Source organism: Tribolium castaneum, chromosome 8 (genome assembly GCF_031307605.1).
Source record: "Tribolium castaneum strain GA2 chromosome 8, icTriCast1.1, whole genome shotgun sequence".
Taxonomy (NCBI): Eukaryota; Metazoa; Arthropoda; class Insecta; order Coleoptera; family Tenebrionidae; genus Tribolium; species Tribolium castaneum.
In genome coordinates, this window is record NC_087401.1 from 13,460,337 (window position 1) to 13,485,465 (window position 25,129).

The 25,129-nt window shown below is 31.9% G+C and overlaps 2 protein-coding genes, 1 long non-coding RNA gene and 1 other non-coding gene across 9 annotated transcripts in view; 1 reads left to right on the forward strand and 3 right to left on the reverse strand.

Annotated features, from left to right (window-relative positions):
* The window catches only part of LOC103313412 (uncharacterized), a 158,490-nt gene that overhangs the window by 79,337 nt on the left and 54,024 nt on the right, over window positions 1-25,129 (reverse strand). The window lies entirely within an intron of this gene.
* LOC661767 (zinc finger protein castor homolog 1) overlaps window positions 1-25,129 on the forward strand; it is a 107,096-nt gene that overhangs the window by 26,251 nt on the left and 55,716 nt on the right. For 3 of the 6 annotated variants that reach the window (XM_064358603.1, XM_064358609.1, XM_064358607.1), the window contains exon 1: window positions 20,532-20,846. The exons of 1 other annotated variant lie outside the window; for it this stretch is intronic. The gene's annotated coding sequence lies outside the window, so the exon portion shown is untranslated. Of the gene's footprint in view, window positions 1-20,530; window positions 20,847-25,129 lie in introns of those variants that run through there. 2 more of the 6 variants (XM_064358608.1, XM_064358606.1) reach the window with 2 other exon arrangements.
* LOC107398073 (uncharacterized) lies at window positions 4,156-4,760 on the reverse strand. The gene is made up of 2 exons (XR_010335229.1): window positions 4,517-4,760; window positions 4,156-4,312 (listed from the first exon to the last, which is right to left on the reverse strand). It is a non-coding gene; the product is annotated as an uncharacterized LOC107398073 (long non-coding RNA).
* Window positions 4,855-4,926, reverse strand: TRNAE-UUC (transfer RNA glutamic acid (anticodon UUC)). The gene has a single exon. It is a non-coding gene; the product is annotated as a tRNA-Glu (tRNA).

Genomic DNA, 25,129 nt, shown 5'->3' on the forward strand with positions numbered 1-25,129 from the left:
TTTTTTTATTTTTATTTCGACATTTTTCGAGAGTAGAGTTCCAAGTTTCAGGAGTGAAAAACCCTTAAGATTTCATAGTCTCAGGGGATCCTAAAAATTTTTTTAAAAGAAAAAAAGAAGAATTCTCCCAGAGTCTAATTTTTAATATCACGCTCGATTATTTTAGGACTTTGCATGGTTATTAGAATTATATGTTTCAGAAAATACTACAACATTTTTATTAGGTACATGTTTGAAATACTATATAGCATGTTTCTAAAACAATGTCAACACATTACCTCATTTTCTGATTCTGCCGGTGTTCGAACTCTCCCGGACTTACCCTAGATACGTATTTTTAGTAACAATATTATCAATTATTTTAGGATGCTAACAATGGGACGCAATCAAACGCTAAAATTCAGTGCTCAGACCTGGCAGACCCAAATTAAATCTGAACCGGTTTCTCTCTAATAAACCACATCTTCAGTACCTTGATTTATACATACTGAAATATTAAATTTGGTTGTTCCGAAGCCGAGTAGCTTTCCCATATTTCATAATCGGAAATTAAAGTTAGTCGTTGGTCCTAATTTCGATAACAAGCCGTTCGGTGGGTCCCCTATCAAAAATTATAGACACCAATAAATAATCGAAAGCAAAAGAGAAAAGAATTGACGTCATTCGCCCGTAATTTAAATATGAATAGTCATCTCGTTAGCAGCAAATATAAGGGTCTATACCCTTCGACGTATCGATAACCGAAATTTACATAAAACGGTGTGTTACAATTTTCAAAAAGCTAATCCCATGCAAAATAACCGCGACGGCTCCCCCTCTTAATACCGACGAAATGACCCTTTTTTCAAATTTGAATGCCACGTTCATATTTTATTGTATGCAAATCGCTCGCATATATTACGTCCGTAACGAATTTCTATTCGAGTATTAACATATTTTATATGTTATAAATCGTGGACTATACAAAAATCGCGGATAATATTCAAATGATTAGGGTGAAGGGGTGCGCCCTCGGTGCGATTTGCGACCGATCTCCCCTATTAAAAACGCCGACGCGTGGCCGACTAGATCTGTCGCCTCGCCTAGTCGCTGTTTGTTGCGTTGTTTGTACACGAATTCGACGCGATTGGACGAAGGCGGGAGGTGGGCACGCCTAGATCAGCGAAACGACGCGCGATTGGACAAGGGGCGGGGCTTAAGGTACACGCGGAGAATTGGCAAGTACACACGAGGTCAACAACTGGACCAGCCAAGGTTTCCACATTTGTGGAGAGCCAAGTCTGACCTTGACACCAATTAACTACACCAAAATTATAAAGTGTTTGGTCTAAAAAATATTCACGTAAAAACACAGAATTTTACGTTAAATATACTGTAAAGTTACATAAACTACATGATCAGTAACATCTGCTGTACAATTCGGTAGAATTCCCAGAATAAATATTGGAATATTTTTACATATCTAACTGTTTTATAGTATAAAATGTATCTCAAGATTAAATTAAAGAAGCCTTGGGCTTTATTTATTATTGTTTATTTTAACTGACTTGAAATACTACTCAAATATTAATTGTAAAACCGAAGGTGCGTTCAAATAGTCTTTAGATCAACTCTTGCTGTGAAATTTTGAACGTATTTATCTATCTGTCAAAGACAATAAAAATCTGGCAATCTAAATTCCACAGCACGAGTTGATCTAAAGACTTTTTGAACGCACCGTATATCTTCATACCTGTTATACTTATCAGTTATCAGTGTACTACTTATTAAATTATTTTTATTAAATAAGTATTACATTAATTTAATACTTATTCAGTTCAAGTAAAATTTTCTTATTTTTTACATTCACTTCAGAACCATAATCAATGTTAATTTAACCAACTTGTTTCCAGTCGATTCCGCAAGCATAAAAAAAAAGTTGGTAATGGAGCATACTCTGGGTTACACTGTATAAAAAGCTTATTTTTTACAAAATGTGGAGAAAAACTTCAGAAAACATTTTCAACCTTCTTAACCCCAAATTGTTGAAGTAATAATAAAGTAAAAAGTAATGAATAAATAAATACATACTACATAAAATCTAAAATCTTTTAGGTCATAAATCAAATATATCATAAATCATAAATAAAATAACAAACAGGTTAGTTTACAAACTGTCTAGCTAGTTTACACAATATCCAGTTAGTTTATGAACTAGCCAAACCTACACCGTATCATATCGAAAAGATTTGTAGCTAGTCTTTTAAGGGTGACATTCTTTGTGATCGTGACTGTACTTTTTTATGTATTTCTATATGAAAATTTACGTATTAAAAAACACTTTTTACATGAAATACACTACATACTATGTACTTACTAATTTTTGTAATAGAAAAATTCCTGTAAAAATACAAAAAATTTACGGACAAATGATGTAATTTCACGGTAATTTTTTTAGTGTAGTTTTTTTTTGAATTGGTCCAATTGTGAATTTGTAAGTAGCTTCTTTTAACTTTGAAAATTCATGTAAATAGTACTTTCTTGCACTCTGATTTATAAAAAAGTATATATTTTTGTATTTATACACCAATAAGTGCTCAAAAAAAAATAAAGGATGGAACATATCTACATTAGACGTTGTTCTACAGACACAAGATTTTAGTGGGACTTTGGCTATCGAGCCCGGTTGACAGGGGTGTCATTTTTTTTATCGTGACTGTACATTGTCTGACTCAAGAGGAGGGCGACTTTTTGCGCGATTTTTTTTTCCTTTTAATTTTTTTTAGTTTTAAAAAGTCAAAAACAATTACAAACTGCTTAAATAATTTTAATACGACTTTGTAGCCGTTTCTGGGCACTGACTTTGAAATAATTTGAGTATGAAACAATGTTTTTCAATTCTTCGTTGGTATACAGCGTGTCCCATGAAAATGGCAGTAAATATCTGGCGCAATTAAACAATAATTTATTGGTACTCTCATTGCGGATGTAATAAAAGGATTTACGATTGCTCACTCGGGGTCTTCCTTCAGGTGTCCTCTTACAATGTGGCGAAATGTACGCGTCAAGGTCACTCATCGATTAAAACAAAATCATATCCGATTTCGCGATTATTTCGTAATAAATTAAACGCGGCATAAATGTCGAAAAACCGACAAGAGAGTGGTTTTTTACAACGAAATCAAGCGATTTGCCATATATTTTATATTTTTATATTGAATATCAAAGTCGTTTCGATTTTTAAAAAGCGATCGATCACAAATCAGGCGGGTTTAGTGGCGCTTTAAACAAATTAAATCTTTAGATGGGTTTCTGGTTAGATTAATCGACAGTTAAATGGCGTTTTATTGCCCGGTTTTGGTTTTTCATCGTTACGGATGCTTGCTCTTATGGCGATACAAGGTGTTTTATTAACCCAGCTTTCGCAAAAATTATTGTCAACAGAAGTTTTATTTTTAAGAAATTTTACTGTTGGCAATAATGAATTATCGAGAAATAGACATAAATTGCGTACACAAACAGCACAGAAGTGACAACTTTTACGAGAAAACGCCGCAGGTTGTATTTTCGACTTCGACCATGGAACAAAAGTTTTACTTTAGCCCCAAGCATTTATATTTTTATCAATCTACTTGACACTAAAACAAACGAGCAGCCGTCGTTTAACTACTAATTAATTACTTTGGGAAGAATATGTTACGAAATATGTAACAAAAATCCAGACAGTAGGTATTTTTTATTTCTTTACAAATTCTGAAAATTTTGAAAATCACTGATTTTTTTGTGAAATATCTGAAAGTGTGTCAAAATGGTAGTTATGGTTAGGTCAGGTCAGGTCAGGTCATGGAAAAATGGCAAAGGTACCAACAATGTAGATACAGTCACGACCAAAAAGAATGGCGCCCCTAAAACGCAGCCACAAATCTTTTCGATCTTATAAACTGTTTGTTGATATTTATGGCCTAGAAGATTTTAGGCGGACTTTTGCTTGGTGGGGGGTGTCATTCTTTTTGATTGTGACTGTACTTAGCAGGTATTAAAAATCTCTCTCAATTATTAATTATTTATTTTAAAGTTAAGTCTTCTTTAATTTGTTTTCAGTTTTTATTGAGAGGAAAGTATAATTAGGTATAGTTTATAAGTGGATACAGGGTGAATCAAAAAATACCACTCAAAAAACTATATACGTATTTATTTTAAACGAGGATGAGTAATTTTGAGTAAATGCAAAAACTGGTGTTGTGAGGGCCGCTTTCTCCCAAATTTCCCCAAAAACTAGTCGTCCTCCTAACCACTCGTCCAAATAAACGGTTCCCTGCCCTCGTCCCACAATCTAAGAAATTTTCGTGCGTGTATTTACCCAAACAATTAACAATCTCGCACGCGTCAGGTGAACCAACTCCCAAGCTTTGCTCCTCATCGCGTTATCTTCGGAAAAAAAATGAAAAAACACGAGCGAATCGCGCCGACCAAGGCGGAGTTGATTCGCTCACGCGACGAAATCTTCTTCAGCGGAAAGTTTCCAATAAATAATTACCTAATCGCGGCCATAAAGAAGACATCCGTGTCATCGACTACACAACAGTTTGACGTGACGCTCGCGCCAACATCCAGTAGGCCGGTCGGTAGTCGATTCGTTTCTCGGGTTACAGTCACTACTTCTGCCCACGACTGTACCGTACATTCCAACGCAAGCACGGGCACACTCGATGCACGTGCTGGGACAAGACGTGACCGTTTTTTACCAATGGACCATGGGTCACAACTTGGGCCACACCAAAAACCCTGATTTTGGGCCCATGATCAAAAACGCACCAAATCATTGAAATATAATTTTTAATCAAATTTATTTGACGAAAAAATGAAAAAAAAATATTCCGGTACCGGGAATCGAACCCGAGCCTCCTGGGTGAAAGCCAGGTATCCTAGCCACTAGACCATACCGGATGGTGACAAAAGAGCCCCTAGCCACGTTGATAATTGATAATGCGATGAATGCGTCCATTGACTGACAAGTTGAATTGTCACCTGTCATAAGGTGTGTCGGGCATTCAATGCCCACATGCGAGCGTACAGTCACGTGCAAAAACAATTGAATTGAATATATTGTGGGCGAGGAATCTAGTCCTCGCGCTCCACAGCCAACTCGCAATTTATTTTTACCAAATGTCAAAACAACAAAATCAAACAAAACCATAGTTTTTTTTGTTATTTCCGGTAATTGTGCGATAATTGTGGAATTCCCTATCTTGTAATAAAGTCAAGAATGCGTAAGGTAATACCAAGATCCAGGTGTGCGGCGTGACCTTGAACAATCGCCGATTGGCCGATTTTGCGACGCGAGCGAATTCTCGAAATCGTTTAATCGCGAAAAAATCGCTCTCACGGTGTCGGATTTATCTCGAAAAGTGTTTATATTTTATCGAAATGCACCGCCGATTGCGTGCAATTAGCTGATAGGAAAGTGCGAATTTCGCTGATTCCGAAACGGGAGTAAAAAAGAAGAGAATTTGTGCGATTGCAAAAATATTGTTGTGTATAAATAAACAAAGTGCAGACACGCATAAAAAAACTATCGATGCAATGCGGTGTTAGGCAATGGTTATTAAATATAATTTAGTTTCCATAATAAATTTCATAACGGTTGGAAAAAATTCACCTATTCATACACAAACAATTAGGCGAGGAGGTGTCATTGAATTTTTCGCATATTTGGCCGAATAACCCCATTTGGGAAATTTATTAGGTTTATTATTGCTCACCAATTGACAATATGCAATAATTATTCCAATATTTGCAAGTATAATGTTTCTTTGAAACTGGACAAAAGGAATTGCTAATCGAATCGTGGGTTTGCCCAAAAAAACGCCTGAAATGTTGCTCTACCTAGCCTAGTTTTTTAATACAAAACCGAGTACAAAACAATTAAATTAATCTGAGATGAAATTGCCAACACTGTTATTATTGTTAAAATTTTGCACTTCCTGTACAGTCGAACAAAGTGAAAATGACGCCGTACTAAACCAGTCCCTATTGGATGACGACCCTTTATCGTAAATTATAATCGGGGAAATTAAAATTTAATTCAGAATTAAATTGTTAATTATTTTGCATAGCCAAACATCAAGTTAAATCGAAATGTAATTTCTTTAAATTAAAAACCAAGGAAAGTCAGCTATGTTTTATGTTTACTTTATTCATCTATGTCTGAAAATAATTTCCACATAATAGTTTGATAAATCTATAACATAAACTTTCAAGTCTAATTTGTTTTGTGTCAAACCCTAAAAAACGGTCGAATTGAGACTACATAAGTGTAAATAAGTCGTAACTATTTAATAACTATTCGAGTTCTGAATAATGCATGTTAAAAATTTCGGAAAATAAAAATAGGTAACGTATTAATTTTTTATAGGTAATCTATTTTAGTGTACCAATAAAAAAATAAGTATTGGTGGATAACTGATTTTGCTGTATTTCGAGCACTCCGGTTACGCCGTCGTGCTCGAAAATTTGCGCGTGTTTAAAGACCTCCATATCCAATTATACTTTAATTTACTATTATAAGTCATTTAAAATATTATTTCGTATTTCGTACAAAAATAATGTCACTCGTCAATTTAATTTTGGAAAATAGTTTATCAAAAAAAAATCTTACCTATACTTACATTAATAATAATTTGTCTTGTGCTTTTTATAGAATAGTTTAGCACTTTTCTATGGCTTTAGAACTCTCTACATTCCTTAAAAGGACAAAAAGTCCATAGGTTCAATTTTAAAATGTTTGTTTTTTTTTTATTTTTGTCGATTTCTGGCACTTATCGGGTAATAACTCCGGAGCTATTAGACCTGACCCCATTAAGTTTATTATCTTTGGAAAGCTCTTTCAATTATCTATCGTTTTAAATAAAGGATCACTATTTTCCGACTGACAGTTTTCGAGAAAATGGCAGATAAAAGCAAATGGAGGTAAAACTAAAAAAAATCAGCGCTTAATTTTTTTTGAGGAAGACCACAAATGTCGAGACAACACAATTAGTTGGTGGTGTTAAGAAAGTTAATGATTTTTTTGGCGCGCATCCTTCTTTGCATTTCCAATAAAGCGCGCATCAAAGGCCATAAAACTCAACGTTTGTATTTGTCCATTACCGTACGCAGTCTTAATGTTACGGTCAACGAATCTCTCGACAAAGCCATCGGCGGCAACCTTCACCTAAAGCAAGAATCCTCAATTTGTTACTATGTACACAGAGTAAATCTTGTGTGTTTAACTGTATCTGTGATCATCACCTCGCGTTCCGAAACAATTCTCTCTTTTTTCCCCTTTTTTAATAAAATCGTTCAATTGCTCAATATTCATAAAATTCCGTCCATATCACCTTGAATGGGAAACTCTATACGTGTGTGAATGCGAACGCACCATTTTCACTTTTTAGTCTCGATCGCTCGGTCAGTTTACACGATTTTTATTTCTTTGATTCGGTAAAGGGGAGTGTCGGGTTACGGCGGGGCGCAAATTCGGGGATTTTCCCTTAATACGTTTCTGTGCATACGCGGGCTTAATTACTAGGAAACGGGCAGATGGTGGAGGACGCCCTTATTACTCAAGGGTTGATACATGACGTAAGGAAAAACGTAAAAAACCTCATCTTGTCTTTAAAAAGCTCGCTAATAATAGATTTCTACCTTTATGGCATTATGAGTATTCAAATAAAAAGCTCGCTCGCTATTGAAAGGGCACATCTGCAATGATAAAAGATTTTTTTCCGGCGAAACCCCACTAAAAGGATTCGAGCTTTTGTGCTTCCGTATTCGATTTTTTATTTGGTTAAGGTGTTAAAATTGGTCGGTTTCAGGTAAGAAAGGCAAAAGCGGCGTCCGTGAACGTCTGCGTTTATGAAAAATGCCCGCAACATAACAATAAACGTCGAACGTACTGTAAATCATTGCTATTTTATTGGCCGGCCAAAATGGCCAAGCCGTTTCCAGCGCCAATTGGGCTAATTATTGAAATTCCTTGTCGTTTTTGGAGTGAAAAAAGTATAAATTCATCGAAGGTTTGTTTGAATCACGAATGTGGAATACTTATCGATTAAAATTCAAAACATAGCCGGTTTAGTAAAAGGAAGTTCAGCTAACGATGTTTGAATTTTTATTTATAATATGGTGAAATAACAGCTCGATGTGTCCATTTCCGCCTCAAAAACAATGCCAATGCGCATTCCTAGCAATTCGTGGATTATTTTTTTGATGTAGACGTGAGGATTCGGGACAACTTGACGAAAAATAACTACGCGATATCTTCACACTCTTGATGGGTCAACGACACCATGTCAAAAATTGTTTACAACTGCTTTAGTTTTGAACAAATTTGCTCGAAACTGGATCACGTTCTGACCTCAACCCCATTTGTTCACAGAGCCAAAAAAATCATGAAACAATTTTTCCTCAAATTTAGATGATTTTCTCATGTCAGAACATTTGTCTGCTTTTTTTTCAGAATTTTTCTACTTATTACTGTTCAGTTATGAATTAATTTATACCGGGTGCTCAAAAACCGGCGCAGTATTCCTATTTTTTGTGTCATGAGAACATGCCAAGTTTTTTGTGTAAAAAATTCACAAAAAATAATTAACCAAATAAAGATTAACGTAACATTGGTGCCAGCAATAATTTTTTTAAGAATTAAAAAAACATATATATTGGATTATTTAAGGTACAGTCAAAGAAAGTGAAAATGACGCCTCAATAAACCTTTTTATCGAAATTAAATTGATTAATAAATTTTTGTTTGAAATAGGCTTTTCTCTACTTTAAAGTAAATTTTATGTAAAATAAAAATTAAAAAAATTAATTTTTTGATAATTGTAATAGGTACGCAAAGCTGTTCGAAAAAATGGATATATTTTGAGGTAATCATATGTAAAACGATCCGGGGAATCGATTGGTGTCGAACAAATTTGCAAAATTTGTTCAATTGCAAATAAGTTCAAACTCCGATTACAGCGAAACTATTAGTAAAGATGATAGAAAACGTTTTATTCCATCTTAAGGAGCACAAAACCTCTGCAAGACTACGTAAAATGATCCTGGGAATCGATTGGCGTCGAGAAAATTGCAAAATTTCCAATGATTTTTTTATTACGATTTTTTTCAATTTTATATATTATTTGCTTTTACCAGAATTTTTTTGGAAAATTGTTAGTAGGAGAACGATAATCTTATTTTAAAAAGTCAGATAATTAAAAAAGCTTTATAAAGATCAAAAATCTCCGAAAAACGCAAAATAATATTGCACATTTTAGTATTTTTTCACTTTTCAAGCGCCGATTACGGCGAAACTATTGGAGCTAGCGAAAAAGTTCAAAAACCGTTTGAACCAACGTAAACACTTTACAAAATGTAGTAGTTTTAAGTTGATATTTAGGAAAAAAAATTAAAACGCCGATTACGGTGCAGCTAAAAGAGCTAGAGGAAAGGGGAAAACGTCTTCCTTCGTAAAAAGCACATCAGGAAATTTTGAGATATTTTATACAGGAAAGTGTTTAACGATTTTCATGTAAAATGATCTGGGAAATCAATTGACGTAGAGCTAATTGCAATTTTCGAGATTTTGTTTAGTTTCTCGAAAAATGATTCTTTTTAAACGAAAGATAATTTAGAAATAGAAATGTAGAAATCGACAAACATTTTGACTAAACCGCACTGTTGGGGGTTTTAAAGACATAAAATTGTGGAAAAATTTTTTTTTTATTATTTTATTATTTATGAATTTTATTTATATTTATTATTATTATTTTTCACGTTAATTTAAATTAGGATACCTACCTAATTTTTTGTGTTGATGGAGTAGGTATTTGTTGGGAATTTCTCGCTCGATTAAATACGACATTCCAGAAATATAAAATAAAATACCGACCAATGAAAAATAAAGTAATAAACGACGAATTTAATATTTATACACCCGCCTATTTACTTGTCTCTTTTTTAATGTGTTCTTAATGCTGGAAATAACGTAGTTTTAATAATTCATAAATCATCCATTTAGGTACCATAATAAAATTATTCAAGGCGACAAGAATTCTAACTAAATAATAACATGCTCAGCAACATTCATTCATTTCAATAATAACTAGTGACATATCGGCTTATTAACATGAGGAATTTCTTCTTTAATTATCCCCATACGTGTGGGTACTAAAATACCGCTAAATAAACTCGATCCAGTTGAAAAATGTAATCACTAATAAATCCCGCAAGACATCTGCACGCGAAGCAGCCAAAAACAAGCCTACCAACTGCGACAACGTCGATGACAAGTGGGCCACTCTTCCCGAATTATCAGTCCCCAAATTACACCCTGTTGATGTCAGTTGGGCTAAATGATGTCGCGCATTAAATGGGTAAAAAGTTGCGAAAATTTAAATGTTACAGCCGGCCCCTCATCCGTCATTGTCACGAACACCGTGTTGCCAACATCGCAAAAGTCCTCCTAAAACGTGTTACAACGCCTAATTAACATAATACGATTTGCATAAATCCGGGGCGACTTTTTATTCAAGCCGATTTTTCCAAGCAGCGACGAGTCGCCACTGTCTCAACCGTTAATTTCTTTTGTTTACACCACCCTCCAATTTGCATCCAAGTGGTTTCGTCATGTACAAATTAAGTCGTACCAACCTCAACCATCTGCCACATAAATAACCCAAAACCGTTCAGAGTGCTCCAATTTTTTTATCTTTTCCCACAGACCGTGAAATTGGCGTAAATAGTGATTTTTTTTTGGTTTTTTTTTTGAGGGGAAAAAGAGATCACGAGGCGAGCGATCTGTTTATGTATCGTTAAATGGCGATTACTGGCGTAACAATTGGCCACCACCCTTGAGGTGACCGAAGAGAGATAATTTAGGGGCACCACAAGACGGTCAAAAGGGACCACTTCAGTGTGACAATGAGCTAATGGCATTATCTACCTGTCACAACAAAAAAGTGTGAAATTTGCAGGGATGCAAATGGTGACTCGACTTTTTTTGGCCATAAATTCCAGTTTTTTGTGGATTTTGAAACCCCTAAATATCTTGAAATAAATTTGATTTTAATAAAAAAATAAATAAAACGATCGTTTTGTCCCGTCCACTTAACGTCCCGTTAAAAAATAGCAGTTTAATAAAAATAATAAATAATAAAAAAACAGGAATTCCAAAATTTTAACAAAGTTGCCAACTCATAAAAGCCACCTTAAAACAATAACAGAATAAATTGTGCTTAATTTTGTGTTATGTAATTTGATAAGAAAAATGTTCGTTGTATTGCACAAATTACGGAACAACTTTTCATAAAAAATAATATCTCAAGGTTCCAAAGTTGCCAACTTAAAAAACATTAAAATGAAAAACAAAAGAAAAAATCATATCTCAGTGTTCCAAGAATGCAACTGAATAAAAATAACAGTCAAGTGATAAATTTTCATCAGGATTTCATTGAGAAAATTAAGTTGGCAACTCTGATTAATCTAAACACAAGATGGCACTAAAAGTGACCAAAAAATCAGTAATAATCAAGGATCTGTATCTGTATAAAAAGGAGTTTGTTTCCATAAGGTCAAATAATTAGTTTGAACTTTAATGAGTGTTTGAATTAGAAAATTTAGTTGGCAATACTGAATTAACCTAAAGCCAGAAGATGGTGATGGGACATAATTATTCTTTAGCAAATGATCAAAGTAATTATTAAAAACCATGAAAGAGATATGGGAGAGAAAATTGTTGAATCAGTCAAATAAAGTGGAATTTTTCTAAGGATTTCAATGAGAAAATTAAGTTGGCAACATTGAATAATTTGAAGACAGAAGACGGAATCTTTTCTTTTTTCTATTTCTGTTTCTTAATTTTTCAAGTTTTTTTAAATTAAGTTGGCAATATTGAATAATTTAAAGACACTATTTTCTGTCTATAGATTATTCAATGTTACCAATTTAACTTTCTACTGTGTTGGAAATATTCACCTTTTCTAGTTTTTTTTTTTGATTTTTAATGATTGCTTTGACCAATGACCATTTTAATAAAAAATAAATAAAACCTTATAACCATTTTTTCTCGCTAGATTATATAATGTTGCCAACTTAATTTTATATGTTGGTAATAATCCTTTTTTTTATTTCCCTTTCTTAGTTTTTCTACACAATGCTATACTGTCCCATAACCATCTTCTCTCTGTCTAATTTAAAAATAATCAAAAAGTTCTTAGAAATCAAGTAATAGAAGAAAAACATTGTTTCAAACAGTGAACGAATTAAGTTGGCAACATTAAATAATTTAAAAACAGAAGGTAGTGGTGAGACATTTTTTATACTTTAGAAAATTATTAAAGCAATCACTAAAAACCAGAAAGCTAAATGGAAAAATGGGATTGTTTCCTTCCGTCTAATAAATTTGAATTTTCATAAAGTTTTCAGTGAGAAAATTAAGTTGGCAACACTGGACAACATTTACTTTAGATTAAAATAATCAAAAGAACTATCTATTAAAAAAAAATCAACAAACAGGAATAATAAAAAAGGGGATCTTAAAAATAAATGGAAAGCACTTTGAATTTGGTACAATTTAAAATTTGGGAAAAACATAAAATTGAATTTAAGATAACTGCAGTATCTCGTCCATTTAGAAATTACGAACGATTCGTTAAAAAATCAAATCTGAAACTTCTAAACTTGACAATAAATGAAGAAAATTGAAAAAAAATTGTCGTTAAACAAGAATTGCGTTAAAAGATTATGACAAAGTTCCAAGTTCCAAATTTGCCAACTCCGCAAAATAATGAAAATATTTGGAATTCGATCGTTATTTTTGAACTTAAGAAAAAAAAGAAGAACTTAAGAAGATAAAAAATCATTAAAAGTTAAGAAAGAGAAATAAGGGACAATGGAGTTTGATGGTCAGGTCAGGTCAGCTCTTAAGAAAAAAAAAAGAAGAACTTAAGAAGATAAAAATTTATTAAAAGTTAAGAAACAGAAATAAGGGACAATGGTCATTGTTTCGAAACTAAAACTTCATCTCCTATTTAACGATAAAAATCAATCATGTATAATACATTATTCAATGTTGCCAATTTAAATTCAAGATCAAAAATGAAAAAAATTGGTATTCGATCGTTCTGAACTTAATAAAAAATAAAACAGATTTTAAGAAAAAATAAATAAGGCGTTCTTTTCACCTCATCCACTAAGAAATGCTCAAAGTTTCGTTGAAAAATTATATCTCAAAGTTTCAATGTTGGCAACTGATAAAAATAATTTGGTAAAAAATTATATTTTTAAAAGAAAGACGTACAATTCACCAATTTAAAACTTATTGGTAAAAACTGTTTGGGGTGCAAAGTTTTTGTAAGAAATTGTGTGACCGCGGGCAAAGCGCACGAATTTGGTAAAAAACAATTTTTCGGGTTAATCTGACAGTTTGAAGTCCGTCTCGAGCGGAATGGGTTTGATAAGGGCCAATTATAACACTCTAAATTCGACATTTGATATATCGCAGCCGCCACATCTCAAAAAATATAGAAAAGAAATCGGATATACCTGCACAGGTCCCCTACCTGCCCGTATTCCATGGAGGGGTTGATTACAAAGGAATCGAAGATGTTTGATTTATTTATCGAAAGGAATATTTGGTCGATTTGGAAAAGCTTGTCTTCAGGTAAAAACGGGTAAAAGAAAGGGTCGAGTCCGTCCCTGAGCGTCCGTCTGGCGATTTTATTATAAATTTTGTCGTAAAAACAAAGAAGTCGGGTCCGTTGCAGAAAATAAAAAGAAAGTCGAAACACATTTCAATAAGTCCATTTCATTTTGCCGAAAAATATAAAAGCTCCCGTCCGTGCGCGAGAAGGACGACAACTGTTCGAAAGAATAGAGTGACGAAGAAAGAGTTGTGCGCTCTCATATGGGTCCGAAACCAAACCAAAAAAACAACAAAGAGAAGAGAGCCGAAAATATTAGAGTCCGTCCTCGTCCGACTTTATTACCTATACGAAAAGGATTTTTATGGTACGGCATTTTTATTGCGGACAAGTTTTAAAAATTCAAAAAACAACTGAAAATCGCAGACAAAATAAATCATAAAGCCGCGTGCAGCTGAGAGAAAGAGAGGAGAATTCGACTCGCGTCCGAGGCAAAAGAAATGCGAAAAAAATACCACAGCCTCTATACCTACACACTAGTCTGGGGCCTTAAAATTCGACCGTTTTAATTGCATTTTTAAATGAGTTGTGCGAGTTTTAAGGGCACAATGCAGTGAATTTATATTGGTTTATTAATTTTAATTTGACAGGGCCGACGGGCCACGACCGCAAAAACTAGAACAAGTTTGGTGGTAAAGCACAAGGACCGATGGGAGAGAACCAAACAATGAACACAACACGACTCAAGCTGATTTTTATCAACGCGCCAAAGAAATACGAACGCAAACACCGGCCTCTAACCCATCATTCAAAACTATTTTTATGAAAAAAAAAAAACTAATAAAATAGCTGAAAATTTAAAAATGTACGAATGTGTAGAGATCATATCATGCATTAATTAATTTCTGAATGATCTGTGATTACGAAATTAAGTTGGCACCATTGTATCATCTGAAGGCAAGTTATGGAAAAATCATTCAAAATTAAAAAAAAGAAAAAGATATTATTTTGAAAATGTCGAATAAATTTGGATTTCAGTTAAAAACTTAAGTTGGCAACATTACATAATCTAACGTGAAAATATGGTTATAGGACATTATTAACTCTCTAGAAAATGTTCAAGAAAAATCGTAAAAATCAAGAAAGGGAAATAAAACAGTTGTTTCCAACAAAGAAAAAATTGAGTTGGCAACATTGCATAAGGAAAGAAGGTGGTGGTGGGACATTATTAATTCTCTAGGAAATAATCAAAGTAGTCATTGAAACCCAAGAATGAGAAATGGAAAAGGCGATTGTTATCAAAACATCGAAATAATTTGAATTTTATTTCAGTGAGAAAATTAAGTTGGCAACATTGAATAATTTAACGACTGGAGATGGTCTCTTTTGTCTTAATTTTTTCTCTTTTCTCTTTTTTAATTTTTTTGGCCATTTTAACATAAATAAAATTCTATGACCGTCTTCTGTCTTTAGAATATTCAATGTTGCCAACTTAATTTTCTACTGTGTTCGAAACATTCACCTTTCCTATTTCAGTTTCTTGATTTTTAATGATTTCTTTGTCCATTTTAATCTAAAATAAATAAAATCTTCTATCTGTTCTCGTTGGAATATTTAATGTTGCCAATTTAATTTTTTCAGTATGTTAGTTACCTTTTTTATTTCTCTTTCTTAGTTTCAACAGAATAACTATACTCTTGCTTAAATATTTAAAAGTTTTTTTAAATTTTTGAAAAATCAAAGAAATAGCATACAATTTAAATTTTATTAAAGATTTCAGTGAGAAAATTAAGTTGGCAACGTTGAATAATTTAACGACTGGAGATGGTCTCCTTTGTCTTTCTTAATTTTTTCTCTTTACTCTTTTTTAACTTTCTTGATCATTTCAACATAAATAAAATTCTATGACCGTCTTCTGTCTTTATATTATTCAATGTTGCCAACTTAATTTTCTACTGTGTTCGAAACATTCACCTTTCCTATTTCAGTTTCTTGATTTTTAATGATTTCTTTGTCCATTTTAATCTAAAATAAATAAAATCTTCTATCTGTTCTCGTTGGAATATTTAATGTTGCCAATTTAATTTTTTCAGTATGTTAGTTACCTTTTTTATTTCTCTTTCTTAGTTTCAACAGAATAACTATACTCTTGCTTAAATATTTAAAAGTTTTTTTAAATTTTTGAAAAATCAAAGAAATAGCATACAATTTAAATTTTATTAAAGATTTCAGTGAAAAAATTAAGTTGGCAACGTTGAATAATTTAACGACTGGGGATGGTCTCCTTTGTCTTTCTTAATTTTTTCTCTTTACTCTTTTTTAATTTTCTTGATCATTTCAACATAAATAAAATTCTATGACCGTCTTCTGTCTTAATATTATTCAATGTTGCCAACTTAATTTTCTACTGTGTTCGAAACATTCACCTTTTCTATTTCAGTTTCTTGATTTTTAATGATTTCTTTGTCCATTTTAATCTAAAATATATAAAATCTTATGACTATCTGTTCTCGTTAGATTACTTAATGTTGCCAATTTAATTTTTTCAGTATGTTAGTAACAATTACCTTTTTTATTTTTCTCTCTTAGTTTCTACAGAATAAGTACACTCTTGCTTAGAATATATTCAAAAGTTTTTTTTTAATTTATAAAAAATCAAAGAAATAACATACAATTTAAATTTTATTGAAGATTTCAATGACAAAATTAAGTTGGCAACTTTGATGTTGCCATGTTTGAATAATCTAAAGATAGAAGTTGTTGGTTGGACATTATTTATTCTCTAGAAAATAATAAAAAAAAATCTTAAAAAAAAACATAAAGTTAATTTGAATTTTTTATCAGAATTTTTAATAGGATATTGGTGAGAAAATTAAGTTGGCAACGTTAAATAATCTAAAGATAAAATATGCTTATTCATTGGCATTAGTTATTTTCTGGAAAATGATGAAAAAATTAAGAAATAGAATTAAAAAAATAAAGGGCATTTGAGTGTGATGGTCAATGTTGCCAAATTGGCAACCCTCACATTACCCAGTGTTGCCAACTTAAGTCCAAGATCAATTTTTTTTCGAAAATTTAAGAAATGTAACAAATATTATTTCTTGTTGTTTCATGTCAAAATAATTAGTTGTTTTGCTTGTGATGGTCAGTTGTCGATTAAATTTCGTCTCGATTGCGGTCCTCGCTCATAAACCATTCAAAGCATTTTATTTTACAACCTCTTAGCCATTAGACACGCGTGAGTGTCTCAATAGAGCGAAAAATGTAAAAGGAACAAACACAAACTTTGAAAAAATCCAATTTCCATTAAAATATAAACGCAGTCGTAAAAAGTGAATATTTATCGTTTATTGGTGTATCAGGTGCAGAAAATGTATTAAGAATAACAACTTGAATCGAGTATCAAAGCAACGGACGAAAACAGTAGGCAGCAGGACGTAGGTATACAATAAAATATCAATAAGTGGAATCGATTTCGAATTTCTCCCACGTATCAATTAAAACAAACAAAGAAAATGATTGATTTTGCTTTTTGCGCGATTTTCTCACCCCGTCTAAACGTAGCACTCACCCCGGCCCTCTCTACCTGGCCGAAACCGAATCCTTTCCCAACCCCTTTGATAAAAAACAGGTAAAAATGCAAATATTCGTCCTTTTTTTCGACACCTGGATGTGTGCGTTTTTTGTGTCACACGAATTTCTTGGGAAAACGGGCAAGAGTTCAATCGATTGTCGAAAATGTCGAGTGACGCATCGTATTTTCGTCTAATTTGTATGCTCGCTGTATAATTATTATCATTATCAAGACAGGAAGCGAGCAAGCAATAAAAAGAATTTTATAATGTAGTCATGTCTTGCACATTTCACATTTTAATTGAAAAAATTACGCGTCAATCTCATTATGAATAAACAAGAGTTCTTTTTATAGATGTGTGCGTTTTGTTGAAAAGACGACGCACGTCAATGGGGGACATTTAAAAATTACAAATATGACATTGCGATGAGTTATGGTACGGTTTGCCATAAAGGTCCCACTGGGACGTGATCGGCGTTTTTTAATCGAGTGGGATGAGGTAATATTCATTTATCGAGGATAAATAACGCATTGCCTTAAAAACAATTGGCCACAACGCAGTTTTGCCAAATTTTGCAAATAAATTGCTGTAAAAATTTGAATACAATAATTTGCCTCTTTTCCTCTCATTTCTCCGAATTTCAAGCCTCTTTTCATGATTAGAAAGTATCTCTAATCACAGGAGCCTGTGACTTTGCAAATAAGTTGGTAACACTGACTAAATTATTGCGACTTTTGGAATCAAGTAAGACTTGAAATCAATTTGAAAAATTATCATAATCATTTGCACTTCACAGTTACTCGATATAAAAATATTTTTTTATTAATTTTATTAATTAAAAAATTAATATTAATTTCCGTTTATTAATTTTTTGTAATTTTTGATTATTTTCTATAACCTTCTTTTGTTTTTTTGTTTTTTTTTATTTCACTTTTTGAAAATCATCTCCTGTCCTATTTCTGTTTTTGTTGATTTTTTAATGATTTATGACATAAATAAAAGCCCATAATCACCTTTTTTCGTTAGATTTTTCAACATTGCCAACTTATTTTTATTAATGAAATTTTATAAAATTAATAATTAATTTAATTAATTAATTTGTTTAGTAATTAATAGGCTTTATCAATTTCTATTTATGAATTTGTTTTAATAATAATCAATTTTACATAACCGTCTTTTGTTTCTGTGTTGTTTTTTATTTTTTTGTTGCTTTTTTCACTTTTTGGAATCTTCTTTTTTTCTTCTGTTTCTTGATTTCTGGTGATTTTTTTATCAGTTTCTGGAAAACCCTCGTCCTAATAATTACCTTCTGTCTTTAGATCTTATTCATTGTTGCCAACTTAATTTTATAATTCTTACAATTTCTTTTTTTTTATTTGTGTTTTTTCAGTTTTAATAATTTTTTACACATTTTTCTGAGAATAAGTAATGTCCCACTGAATTTCGATAATACAATGTTGCCAACATAATTTTCTTACTAAAATCTTCTAAAATTCAGAACAGTTGCCTTTTTTGTTTTTTGATTTTAATAAATAATCTTATCTTATGATTTCATGAGACTGACAAATGTTATTACTTATCTGCTTGTCACAGCTGTCTTTAGCCAACTTAATTTTAAACTTACCTGAGTTATTTTAATGATTTTTTTTGGGCGGAAATCAATAAAAATCAGTAAAACGTTTAAAAAAAAATATTAAAACATAATAAAACATTGTGACAAGTTTTATATAGCTCTATTTATTCCGATTATTCAATGTTGCCAACGTAATTTTCTCACTAAAATTTAAATTGATTGACGTATTTGACGTTTAGGTAATACATAATCCCTTTTTCTTTTTTTATTTCTTGATTTTTATGATCACTTCTTTGTTTGTTTCATTATTTAATGTTGACAACTTAATTTTCTCTCTGAAATTTTATAATTTTGTTTATTAATATCTATTTATTTTTGGGAGTTTTTGTTCATTTTCTAGACAATATCTTGTAACTAGTTTTCCATAACCATTTTTTCTTTGAGTTGTTTTTTTATTAATTTTTTGTTGTTTTTTATGTCACTTTTTGGAAACAATCTCCTTTTTTATTTCTGTTGCTTGATTTTTAATAATGTTTTTATCATTTTTTGGTGAACTCCTTGCCTTCGGTCTTTAAATCTCATTCATTGTTGCCAACTTAATTTTGTTATTTAGTTACAATCTTTTTTATTATTGTTTTTTCAATTTTAATATTTTTTTATATATTTTTTTTAACCATAACCATCTAGCTCTTCTGGATTTAGATTATTCAATTTTGCCAACATGATTTTCTTACTAAAATCTTTCAAAACTGAAATTTGTATTACGTATGTTTTTTTCTTTTTTTGATGATTTTCAGGAAAATAACAAATGTCAGTGCACCTGTTTTCAGCTAACGTAATTTCAAAACATACCACAGATTTTTTTTGGACGTAAATTAATAAAAATCATTAATCAAAAATCATTGTGACAAGTTTTGTATTCCGATTATTCAGTTTTGCCAACTAATTTCAAAATCACAGCTCACTAGCTTTAATCAGAAACTACTTGATGACCTACTCCAGTTATAGAACGCACCGTAATATATTTTTTTTATCAAAATCTGAGCTTATTACTTGATAATTAGTTTTTTTAACCGGTGATTAAAAATCAAGAAATTAAATTAAACCTGAATTAAGTTAACTAAAAGTGGTAGTGGCATTATTAATTAATTTCGAGTAATTAAAAAAAACTAATTGGAAGTATTGTCGTTCAGCACGAAAAAAACCGCAGTTGTTGATAATTTTAATATTGTCTTAATTAACCATAAATCGAAATAAAGCCAATATAAATTCTCATTTTATGACTTTGGTTGTTATCTTAAGCATTTTCCATTTGCCATTAGAAAAGCTTCTATTACAGATTTAAATAAATGCATTCACAGTTGATTATTCCATTTCTCGACCATAAAATTAAACCCAGCTACCTAAACTGTAATTAATCCAATAAATTAAACGTTTGCATGGTTTTTATTCCCTAACCCACTCTTCAATTGTGTAAAAAAAGTGAAATAATAATTTTTTGAACCAATTTCGCGTCGGCATTCCAACTCCAGTCTTGCCACCCACACACACCCTCGTAAAAAAATCAAAACAAAAACTCGTCCAGTGCGCGATGAATGAAAACAAGCGACGATCGCATCTCGCGCCCCCCTCCCCCCTCCCATGTGAGTACAGTCGGAATTCGCAAAATTGACGCATCCGCAGTGGCATTTTTCACCGCAAATATACTCGCACACACACAGGCTAAATGTACCTCTATTTACGATTTCAGCCAATCTAAATCCAAGATTTGGCTGAAATTTTTTCGGCCCGCGAGGGGAGGGGGCGCCTGGTGGGGGAAACATCGTATTTTGAAATTGTGGACGGCTTCAGTCGCTCTCCGTGACTTCAGCAGGGAAGTACGGGCCTGTGGTGGTTTGGCACCCCTTTTTTTTCAGTTTTGTGTTGACTGTATTTTTTTCTGTCCGGAAAAGCCCCTGTGCCTGCTTTAGTGTGCGGATTTTTTTTGAGTTTGATTTCGGGTGGTGTTGGTGTTGGTTTAAAAGGCCGAACGGAGTGCAGTTCAAGGTATTTTGGAAATTCAGCAAATTTCGTTGCGTCACTATTGCACCTAAATAAAAGCGCTGATTTTTGCGCAAATTTTCGCTGACGAGCTTCTCGCGCCCAAATGACGACGACGAATGGAATTGTTTTATCGGGGAAATATTATTTTTCAGTGATAGTGATGGAATGACAGGTATTTGGGGGGAAAATGCGGCGGTTTCGGGCCAGGAAATTCGAATTTCCGCGGTGAAAGTTCACCAGCTGGTACTGACCTTACTTTTCGGGCATTTTCCGGGCGATGGTTCCGGTTTCCGGGTGCGCAAACACGGTGCCATTTTTCATAATAACAATAATTACGATAATATGCCATTTCGTAAAACTTGACAGTTATTTAAATAACCATAAACAAGAAACCTGTTCGTTGACATTTTATTACATTTTTCTAAGTTTTTTAACCACGTTATTAAATTGTCAAATTTTATAATTATCATTGATTTTTAACACGGTTCAATTATTTGGATCCACAGCGTCATTCAAAAATATTAGTCAAAATTTGAACTACTTTTCTTATATTACTTTTTGAATGAAAGAAAAGAAAACGTAATCGCTTTTTACAAATAGCGAATACATTTTTTAAATTGCATGAATTTTTATAATAATTGGTTGGTATTTTGAAACAAAACAATATTTCAGTTTCAAAACATTCTGAAGGCAGATAATTTAAAAAACAAGAACTCGTAATGTTTGTAACATCTGTTTCAAATTGCCACAGACAGTCGAAGTTAATTTATTTTGACTATAGCATTTTGAACCAAATACATACTCAGGTTTTTTTTATTTTTTTACAATAAAATTGGTAAAAAACGGGATATTTACAATTAAAAATACCGGCACGTGCTTCAATAACAGTTTAGAAAAAAATCTGTGTATGGTTCTATACATTGTTATGTTTTTCATAAATAGAGCGAAACACCGAAAGTAATTCAAATCTTTTCATTATTGAATTCTATGAAAATTAAATTATGTTTGTAACTATTTAAAACAGTCGAATTCAATTTGAATTTGAAATAAATACAGTTCTCTTTAAAAACTGAAATACGAGTTAATATTTTCTTAGAAAAAATTGCGATAACATCTAAAGAAAATTAAATTAATGTGATATTTACTTGTTCCTGTTTCTATTTTGTTTCTTTGTATTCAAGTTCTCGATTGATTTGATAACATTTTTGTTCTTCACATTTTTATTCAGTTTATTTTTCTTTCTCAGTGTCTTTGTTATTACTTATTTTTTGCTCTCAAAATTTAATATCTTATTAGCTTCCATTTTTATACATTTTCGGTTTATTACATTTATTTTTCTTGGTTTTGAGTGTTGTTGTTTTTAGTTTTTGGTATAATTCTCGGTTCATTTTATTATTGTTTTTCATATTTTTTCCCTTTGTTTTGTTATCATTACTTTTATTTAATATCTTAAATTCAAATATTTTTGGTATGTTCTTCGATTTTTTCTCATTTCTTTTATTCCACATTCAGATTCTCAGTTCATTTGACTACATTTCCCTTCTTTACATTTTTTTCTTACTTAGCATTTAATGTTCTGAATAAGATTTTCCAAACATTTTCCGTTCGTTTATTTCGTATTTAACTCAATGTTCTGTTATCTTCTTCATCATTCTTCGATTACTTTTCATTTAAATAATCATCACTTGTGCTCTCAATTCGTCTTCTTCTATTCTGCTTCTTCACACTCATATTCTCACCTCATTTGGTTACATTTCTTGTTCTTCAATTTTTTATTTATTCAATTTTTCTTCTCGGTGTCTTTATTACTAATTATTTCGTGATCTCCAAATTTAATATCTTAGCTTTTATTTCCAAACATTTTCGGTTTGTTGTTTTCTTTTTTTTTTTGTCTTCACCTTCGTTCTCACATCACGTGCTTTCTATCCTGCTTCTTCACGTATAAATTTTATACCTAAATATCATCACGTTTTTTTTCCGATTTCTTCTCAGTTAATTTCTAGTTATTACTTTTTTTACTCAGATTTTTTCAGACTTTTAGACCACATTTTTCTTTGTGTTTTAAATTTTTTGTTTAAATTCGGGATTTGGTAATAATTTTTTTCAGGCTTTTGTCGTATTTTTTAATTTTCGTTATATTTTTTTCTCGGTATTATTGGCATTCTTTCGCGTCTCTTCTTTTCGGTTTGTTTTTCTCACTTTTATTTTTCTTGGTTTTGAGTTTTGTTGTTTTCTGTTCATTCTGCTACATTTTTTCTTTTTCACATATTTCTTTCTCCTACTTACTATTTAATCTCTTAGCTTCTTCGATTTCTATTCTTTTCGATGATAATTATCGATTCTCGTCTTCTCAGTTTATTTGACATTTTTTGTTCTTTACATTTTTTTACTCTCATTTTCGGTTTGTTATCTCAGTTTCAATGATTTGCTCTGAAAAGGTTGTAACTTAGCTTTTATCTACAAATATTTTCGGTTTGTTGTTCTCTGATTTTTTCTTTTTTCGGTAATAACTATTAGTTTACGTCTTTTTTTATTCCACTTGTTCACATTCAAATTCTTAGTTGTTTTTACATTAACTATTTTTTAATCATCTATATTGTGCTCTCAATTACGTATTGTTTTATCAATTTTTCTTATTCTTCGCTTTTCTATTTTTTTCTCATTTCGATTCTGCTCTCATTATCTTCATTCTTAGTTTATACACTTCTTCACATTCAAATTCTCAGTTAATTACTCACTGTTACATATTTTTTATGAGTTTCTAGTTTTCCTGTTTCTCCTTCTTTTTTAACAACTTTTAACAGTGAATTAATGATCCTGACCAACTGGTGTTAAATTTTTGATTAAATTCGGGATTTTCTCAGGCCTTTGTCATATTTTTTAATTTTTATCGCATTTCTCGCTTGGCATTATTGGCATTCTTTCGCGTCTCCTCTTTTATTAAAATTTGTTCATTTTCAGTCATAAAGCCGTCCATTTTTTACCTAATTAATTCGCTTGAAAAAAAATAAAAATTCGCACTTAAATCGCGCTGGAATTTCGTTGAAAATCGTACGGCTTCCGGAAAATAATATTTCATAAATTTTAATTAGTCGTGATGGCCACAAATTAGTTTTCAAGTAGCGATTTTTATCGTTTTAAATTAACATTTATATGGACAAATTAAAATAGCTGCGATAATATAATAACAGGCCAGTTTTTCGCCTTCTTTCTTCAAAACTAGGAAACTGATATTTTTTTATCTTTCTCCCACGTAATACGGATGTCCCCAATCTCGGCCCGATATTGCACCAATTTCGTTTATTTGACTTTTATTACAACTCGTAAAAATTAAACCCGTGCTGTATTTTTTATTCTATTGGAACATCTAAGCCGTTTAGTGCCTCCTCCCACTAATCCAATTTAAACAAAGCCAATTTATTGTCCAGGTAGATGCAAGTTGGAGGCGAAACCAGTTCTTTAAAATCGAATAAAATCGGAAATTCTTGTAAACGAATTAATTAAATTCGTCCGCGGTTCAGCGTCCGATTTTCCCTCGGATTTTTCGTTTTTCAGTCGTGAATTAAGCCACAAAAATCCAGAGAGACACTCCTACGGTCTGGTGTTTTTTTAGTCAGTGGCCAGACTTGTCGGACACGTTTTAAAACGAACCGAAGGAATTTTCGGGGAATGCTCTTTAAAAGACATCACCAACGACACCGATAACGCCGTTTTTATATCTCTTAGACGCATTAAATTTTTCCGTTTTATTGCTATATTTACTGGATGATCAGAGGGCCCATAAAATTGTTTAAATAAGTTAGCTGCCGTAAGAGATTAAAACGAATTTATGATTGCGACAATGTTTTTCTAGCGGCGCTCCTGCTTTCAGCCGGCAAATATTTGGACTGAATTTCGTAAAAATTTCATAAATTATTTGAGGATTATAGAGGATTTTTTTTTTCACCCTCAATTAGACGCGCCGGCGTTTCAAGCCGCGCTCCCATTTGATTTATTTACGAAAATGTTAAACGATCGTGTTGTAATTTGTCAACACGGCGCAGTTTTGATCGCCATCTGGCCAAAAGAAAGGTGAAGGTCAGCGTCATTTCAATACGTTAATTAATAATTTTTGGACCCGATTGCATAAAAAATACTCCTAATAATAAAACTGTTTCTTCCTGTATTTCGCACATGTGTTGAGTTAATATTTTTGATTTATTTATTTACTATTTAGTTTTAATGGCTTTTAATAAATTACTCTCAGAATCAATGACGTCTTTTTAAACTCATGATAAAGTGATGAA